The sequence below is a fragment of the Ictidomys tridecemlineatus genome, chromosome 2 (assembly GCF_052094955.1).
Source record: "Ictidomys tridecemlineatus isolate mIctTri1 chromosome 2, mIctTri1.hap1, whole genome shotgun sequence".
Taxonomy (NCBI): domain Eukaryota; kingdom Metazoa; phylum Chordata; class Mammalia; order Rodentia; family Sciuridae; genus Ictidomys; species Ictidomys tridecemlineatus.
The window spans coordinates 32648768-32657249 of NC_135478.1; positions in this window are offsets into that span (position 1 = coordinate 32648768).

The window sequence follows — 8482 nt, forward strand, 5'->3', positions numbered from 1 at the left end:
TTTGTGGGTAGTGTGTCACAGGTTTTCCATGCCATTGAGAAGAGAAAAGAAATATTCATGTGACTGAGAAAGCCCATGTGTCCTGTACTGTTTTAGGAAGAGCAAGAACAAAAACATCTTTGCTCCCTTGGCACTGAATGTAATAAATGGCTCCAGCTAGCACGCATAGAACTTACCATACAAACTCCTATACTGCAAACATACAGGTTCCCCAAATGGACAGATTTTAACAGAAACGAAAAGACAGAAGGCAGGAAAAAACACTCGATCATACATACAGCACAAAGTCAAAGAAGCTGTCAAAAACTAGTAGTCAGAGACGATAGCAGATTCATTAGTGCTTTTTGCACATCTCAGGTATGAAGTTTCCAACTTTTCAGGAAGCAAAACTCTTTTTATTTTCCTTTAAATTTTTGCAAGGCCTGATGACTGAAGTGGGAGAAGGAGGACTGAGATGATAGGAAATGATCAAGATGGCGGCTAGTGAGGCATTTGCATGGAGGTGTGTGGATGGTGTTCAGGGTCTATGTTGGGAATTTCTGCCAGTCAACATTCATTCAATCATTCATTCACTCACTGATTCATGCCTTCATTCTTCTGGCTAATAATATCAGCTAGAAGTTATAGCCATAGCTATTGGCTAGGGAGAAAAAGGTGGGAGCTGTGATATGGGATAAGAGAACAACTTGGAGGAACTTCTCTAGAGGTCTCCAAACGTTGTTGTAGGAGGAAGATAGAATTTAGGAAAAATACTATGCATCCAAGGTCATCAGTTAATAGGCAGAAAGCTTGGCTTATGAAACTTGTGAGTTCCTGCAAGCCATAGATGTTGGGAGAAGGGAAAGGTAATGAGTCTCTGGAAACAGAGAAATCAATTGCTTGTCTCTTAAACCTATTGGAAAATCCAAGTGTCCTTCTCAAAAGGTCTATTCTGGGAACTACCTAGAGGGGTAGCCTTTCTTCCCTGAGCCCTGAACTGTGTAAGTGTGTGTGCGGGAAAACATACACCCAGAAACACACTGTCATTGATCTTCATCTTTGAAGTAGAGGTTCACCCACAACAAGTGACTCAGAGACACATAAAAGAAGTGGCAACGCCCATGGCTGAGGTAAGGTCACTATCTTGTAATAGAAGTCAGTTTGGAGATTAGTCACACCTCATGTAGGATAACCTTTGCCATTCCTTGCCCACCTGCCTTACAGCTAATTTCAAAACAAATCCTTTCTTTTAAAAAAAAAAAAATTTTTTTTTTTTTGGTGGGGGAAATCTCTCACCAACCTCACAAGAGTTCTGAAATGTGCTGAGACACATTGATTTTTGTTGTATGAAGCTCATTCTTTCTCTGTGTTCTCAGAGATATTGGTTATGTGACATGCACAGTCGTTTTAGGAAGTGATCTACTGGTATATGTTGTGTTCCTCACTTCTCCAGTGTTCTTACTTACATGGAGGTGTGTGGATGGCATATGTAAATGCAAAGATGAGAATATGTGACCTTCAGTGTGTAACTGATCCATGTTATGTTTTAGATTCTGGCAATGGGATGATGCAATATGAGATTTACATATTTCCTCTAAGGGTGTTAATATTCAAACTGGAGAAATAATAAGCCTGAAACTGTTGATTCTATTTTCAAAAATGCTGTGAGTACATTCAATAGAGTTTAACTGGATAATCAATAACACATATAAAAATTGATCTACTTGATCGAGTTCAGTGGATTAGACAAAAAGGAATGGAGGGAAGGGAGGAGAGATGGGAATAAGAAAGTGAAATGAATAAGACATAACTTTCATATGTTCATATATGAATACACCACAGTGAAAATCCATATCAGGTACAACCACAAGTATGGGATTATAATAAGGATAAGTTATACTCCATGTATACATAATATGTCAAAATACACTCTACTGTCATGTATACCTAAAAAGAACAAATTTAAAAAATTGTTCTACCAGCTGGACTATATGTCTAGCTGTACTTACATAAAAACTATGACAGTTGTCAGCCATATTATCATCACAATCCAGATATCACTTGTTCAATGTGAGGGAGCAGAAACAAATTAGAAACTAATATATCAGTGCATGTCTTTTAAAATGCACATTTTAGGGACTGGTGGGTATGGCTCAGTGGTACAGGGCATGCCTAGGTTTGATCCCCAGCACTGTGGTAAATAAATTAGCCACAATGACTTGGTGAATTAAAACATACATGTCCATCTTTTAAAAAACTATAACTATTAAACTATTTGTAATTATTGTAAAAATTCATACTGGCCAGAATGTAAAATGAAGAAAATGCAGATTTTTTTTCCCCTCTCCCTTTATCTCTGCCTCTTAGTAGTCTCCCTTTGAATATTTATTTTTCTCTTTTCACACTGAAGATTTCTTTTGGATCAGTGTTTTTTTTTTTCGAATCAGACAATCAAGAAACATCACAAATACTCAGTTAAGAACCATAGAAATACAAAACATAGCTCATCTTTCTAAACCCATAATTCCATCCTTCTAGCTTGCCAGATGGAATACACCCCGCACTATGAAAGTATCTCTGTTCCCTTTGCAGGTAATCTTTCTCTGTGTTCTCAGAGCAGTTGGTTATGTGACATACCCAATGTCAGTGTTTATATGAAGTGCCTTGTATAAATCCTTTAACCTCTAATCAGTGGATATTGTTGTAGTTCCCATATTTGGAAACCAGACCAAAAAGGACGGTAAATAGCTTCCCTGTGCTCACCAGCTGTCATTACTATGACAAAACATGTGAGAAAATCGGCTCAGAGGAGAAAAGACTTTTGGCTCATGGATTCAGAGGTTCCAGTCCTCGTCACTTGGCTCCATTGTTTCTGAAACACTGAGGCAGAACATGGTGGGGAGAGGGTGGTGGAGCAAAGCTACTCACTTCATGGTGGCTGGGCAGAAAGTAGGGGGCTGTGGGCAGGGAGGGACTGGAGACAAGACACACCCTTTAAGGACATACTCTCAGTGACCTACCTATTCCAACTATATCCCTCCTCCTCAAATTTTCACTACCTCCCAATAGTGCCACCAGCTGGGGACCAAGTCTTCAATTCATAAGACTTTGGGGGACAATTCAGATCCAAACTGTAACATTGCCCAAGATTATGTTGCTTGTATATCAGAGTTACAGTTCAAATCTAGAACTTTCTGATACTCTTAGTCGTGTTTCTATGTAGCCCTTCCTTCCTAACATGATTAAAAATACAAAGCAAAAGAAAACCCACAGTCCTTCCTTTGCTTGATTTAGATAAAAAATATATATATATATATATAGTTTTCTTTTGTTCTTCTCTCTGACTCCACAGACTTATTTGAGAAGGATCCCCTGCCTGAGATGTTGATCCAGAGTATGTTCAAGAAAATAATGCAATTTGTAAGTTTCTGTGAGATTTCTTATAATCCTAGGATTGGAGGCCTTTCTCAGGTTACTCAGATGTAGAAATGAACCAAATGCTTCGTTTGGGTGGGAATTGGAAACAGAGAGGAAAGCATAATTTAGGATGAAGACAATTCAGAAGTAGAGAGTGCAGACTGACAGCTGCAAGTTGCGAACAGGAGAGGATGAGTAGTAACATTCCGGTGTCGGGGCCTCAGGAGAAAAGGTAGACCACAGGAAAGTCCTGGTAGGAACTTGCCTTTGAAGAACAATTCAATTAAAGAACAATAGAATGCCAATATGTTTACCTGTTCCTTCTGCAGGCTTCTGTTTTCTCTCTCTCCTTGACCCCAAAACTTCTAGTCAAAGATTAAGGAAGTCCCTGTGTGAGAGGAAGATGAGGGAACATTCAATCAGGAGCAGTATAATATTCCCCAACTCAACACTCTGACTACTGACACCAGCATGGCAGCTGCTGCTTTCTCACAGAGAAAGGATGAAATCCCAGAGCAACTGTCTATCAAACCAGCAGAGACCCAGGTGCAACTGAGGACTGCAGACAGGACCTCGTGATGATGGAGAAGCAGCCTGCAAAGGGTACAATGTAAAGAGCTTCCACAGAAACACAAGTCCCTACCCCAGGGCTTCTTAGCCTCAGCACTGTGGACATCTGGGGACTGAGATGATGCTGATTTTCAGGACTGTTGGGAACATTGGAGAATGTTCAGCAGCATCCCTGACCTTTACCCACTTGCATGATTCCTCTGCTAAGATGTGACAACCACAAATGTTCTGGACATTGCCAAATATGCCTTATGGGCAATGCCCACCTACCAAATCCTCCAGAGATCCAGGAAATTTTCCGTACATGATAGAGCATAGAATGTTGACGTAAAGGCATAGGTCCAAAGAGCTCTTGGCTGGAGACATCTGGGTTCTGGTAATAAAAGGATTAAGTGTAGAGTTAGAACTTGAGAGGTAATGAGATTTGAGGTACTTGTGTCTGTGCCTGTAGGTATTTATATTTAAAGAGAATACTTGCTGACCTTCTAACTTTATCCCCAGGAAATAAAGTGCTGGGGTTTTCTTATAAATAGCAGGCTATTTATTCTATTTTTCCAGTTCAAATGTAATCTCCTTTAAAAAAAAATCTTACATATTTGGCTATCGAAATGGCCAAAATGAAAAATCCAAAATGAGGTTCTTCAATTTTGGTCACCAACAGACAAGGACTGTGATTTGGTTCAAGCCACTTGTGAACTGTCTGCCTGCCACGGGCGCTGCATTTATAGCACCCTTGATTAGATGTGACATTTTCTCACTCTAAGTATTTTGCCCGTATTTGAAGAGATCCACACAGGGGACCTTATTAAAATCTGCAGAAGCCCGTGAATACGTGGGGATGCACTTATGTGAACGAGGGGGAGAGAATGGATTTTTATCTATGGGGAATCTGGTGGCTTTATTTTCTAGGGACTTAACAAAATAAAAAAAATAAATAAAAAGGAGCAAGGGGAAAGAAGATGCTGTTCTCATTTAAAATGAACTGCAGAGTTTTCTCTGCTTGAAGCCAGAGATGCCAAAGATAAAGCAGAGTTTAAATTGTTTCTATGATGTACTAAAGTGAGAATTGCTTCTTCCGTGAGACTCTGGATTCCTTTGCTAATTAGTGACAAGATGTGGATAGCACAGAGCAACAGATCACTATGACACTGTGTTTGTTAGGACTGACACACTAAGTCTGAATCAGGCTCACAAAATATGTGAATTCCAATCCCCTCCCAGGGTTATTTGTCCCTGATTTGGTTTTCTAGTAACTGGTGCCTCAATAGGACAGAGTGGACACAAGGCTCCCAGACAAGGCTGAGCCTGTGGAAGATTTATCCTCAGTCTTCTTTTTCCTGACCCCTTTTCTATTTTGGTGGATTCTTTTTCTCATATACTTGTTCCAGTGTATATATATATATATAATGCTATCTAGACTTATTTAAATGAAGCCCCCCTTTTCACAACTCTGAGGCAAACCACATGACTCTTCTTCTACTATCACCCACTCAAATACAATCTGTACCTTTGGATCCTGGGTGGGAACTTAAATGAAGACAGTGAACTCATGACAAAAGGCAAAAGATGAGCTGGATCCATCAGATGTTATCTTAAAAAATAGGGGAGCACTTTGTTCTTTTGGAAACTACCATGAATGGGATAGTTTCCTCCACTTCCTTTTTGGATAGCAATACATATAGACCAATAGAACACAATAGAGAGCTCAGAAACAAACTCACACATCGATAACTAGGTGATCTTTCACAGGGGTTCCCAGAACGTATAATGGAGGTAGAATACTTTCTTTAATAAATGGTATTGGGGAAACCGGATACTCATATGCAAGAGAATTAAAATCAGTCCCTTATCTCACACCATAGGCAAAAATCAACTCAAAATGTACTTCAAACTTAAACCCAAGACCTGAAACTTTAAGACTATTGGAAGAAAATGTAGGGAAGATGCCCTTTGACATTAGCCTAGGCAATGGATTTTGGGAAATTACAATAAAAGTATAATCAACAACAACAAGAAAAGGAATGTCACTTAATTTTCTGCACAGCAAAGGAAAAAAAACAGAGTAAAAACACAATCTACAGAATGGAAGAAAATGTCTGCAAACTATATATCTGATAAGGGGTTGATATCCAAAATAGGTAAGAATTCATGTAACTCAATAGGGGTAAAAGGCAAAGAACCTAAATAGACATTTCTTAGAAGACAAATGATTGGTCAACAGCTATATAAAAATGTATTCAAATTCACTCATCATCAGGGAAATGAAAATCAAAACCATAATGTTACAATGGTCATTATCAGAAAGATAAAAAGGTAATAAATATTGGTAAGGATGTGGAGAAAAGGAACACTTGTATACTATTAGTGGGAACATAAATTGCTTACAGCCATTATGGAAAATAGTATGAAAATTCCTCAAAAAATTAAAAATTGAGTAGTCCTACCTGTGGGTATATATATGCAAAGGAAGTCAAATGAATATCTCAAAGAACTATGTGCACCCCATGTTCATTTTAGCACTATTCACAGTAGTCAAGATATAGAATCAATGTGTTGGTCAACAGATGAAGGGATAAAGAAATTTTATAGTGTATACAAAATGAAATATTACTCAGTCTCGAAGAAATTAAATTCCGCCATTTGGAACCACATGGATGAACCTGGAAGACATTATGCTAAGTGAATTCAGCTAGACACAGGAAGACAAATACTGCATGATCTCACATATATGGAATCTAAAAATGTCAACCTCAGACCAGAGCAAAATGATTACCAGAGGTTGATGGGAGGGGGATATGGGAAGCTGTTAGTCAAGGGATATAGAATTCCAGAGATGCAACATAAATAAACTCTGGGGGTCTAACGTTAAAAAAAAATGACTATAGTTAACCATATTGTATTATATACTTCAAATTAGCTAAGAGGATAGATGGTGATTATATACGGCTCGATTGTAGTGAATATTTCACAACATGAAATGCTTATATCATGAAATTGTGTAACCTTAAAGTATTCATTTTTTTTAACTGGCAATACTATCTCATTAAGGTTTGGGAACAGTGCTGGAAAGAAATAGGTATTAACAGTGACAGCTGGAGCCAAGGCTATGAGGCTAAGTGGAGGAGATGCCATGAGGAGGCGCTAATTTCTTGACAACTATTTATTGGGAACTTACTGAGTTGCCACCCACAGACCAGGTCCTGGGAACACAGCAGCGAGCAGACTGGGCAGAGTCCCAGCTCTCATGGCACTTAACATTCTGGGAGAAGAATCTAGGTAATAAAGAGGTAAACAAATATGAGAATAACATCAAATAATGATGAGCACTCCAAGGAAAACAGGGAACCATGACACAGTGACTTCTGTGTCACTGTGGGGTGGGGCATGATGAAGGGTCTTCTATGAGTTGGCGTGCTTGGTGTGCTCAGGAAAGAGCTCTCTGAAGTAAATGAGATTTGAGCTGAGGCCTAAATGGCCCAAAGAGATAAGCCTTGGGCGCCTCAAGAGAAAACATCCTGCTGGGCGGAGGGGGGTGGGGGGGTGGGGCAGCGCACACCTGCAATCCCAGTGCATCTGAAGGTTGAGGCAGGAAGATTTCGAGTTCAAAGCCAGCCTTAGCAAAAGCGAGGTGCTAAGCAACTCAGTGAGACCTTGCATCTAAATAAATATATAAAATAGGGCTGGGGATGTGATTCAGTGGTCAAGTGCCCCTGAGTTCAGTCCCTGGCACCCCCAAAAAATAAGAGATAGGGAAAAAAAGGAGAGAAAATACACCCTATGCAGAAGCCAAGCAAACAAAAATGTCCCAAAACAGGGATGAGCATGCACATGCAGAGGAGGAAGGGCTGAGGCTGAAACACAGACCAGGAAAGGAGGAAATAAGAAAGAATCAAAGGGGCTCATCATCCAGGTCTTGATAGGTCACAGGGAGGAAAACTCAGCGTTCTCTCCTCGGTGAAGTGGGAAGCCATCGCAGGCAGGGAAGGGAGAGGCTGTGGTTAGATTTGCTCGAAGCAGATCATTTATGAAGAGCAAAGCGTTAAGGAGTGGGTTCCAGGGGGGCAATGAGGATAGCGAGAAGTCAGAGGTATGAGGCATGGTTTAAAGATATTTCGGTGGAGTGAGCCTTTTAATAATGACTCAAAATGCAGGGGCCATACAAGTAAAACTGATACCTGGAAATATTTTAGTAATAATAACAAAAATAATAATTTTATATGTGGATTATTTTGATTTCAAATAATTATACTCCAAATTATTTTATAATGTGATTTATATTTATTAATTACAAAAATAAGCAAATCAAATTCTAAAAGAAAAATGGAAGTGTCTGCATCTTACAATTTTGAGCAACTTATCTCTATATTATCAACAGTATCTAGAAATTAAGAAGAAAGTAAATGTTATTATAATGCCAAGTTCCTAAGTAGACTGTTTATAGAATAAAATAGGAAATACCAGTGTCTCATACATATGAGAAGGGGCTCTGTTGGCAAGCCAGTAGAGAAGTGGGCAC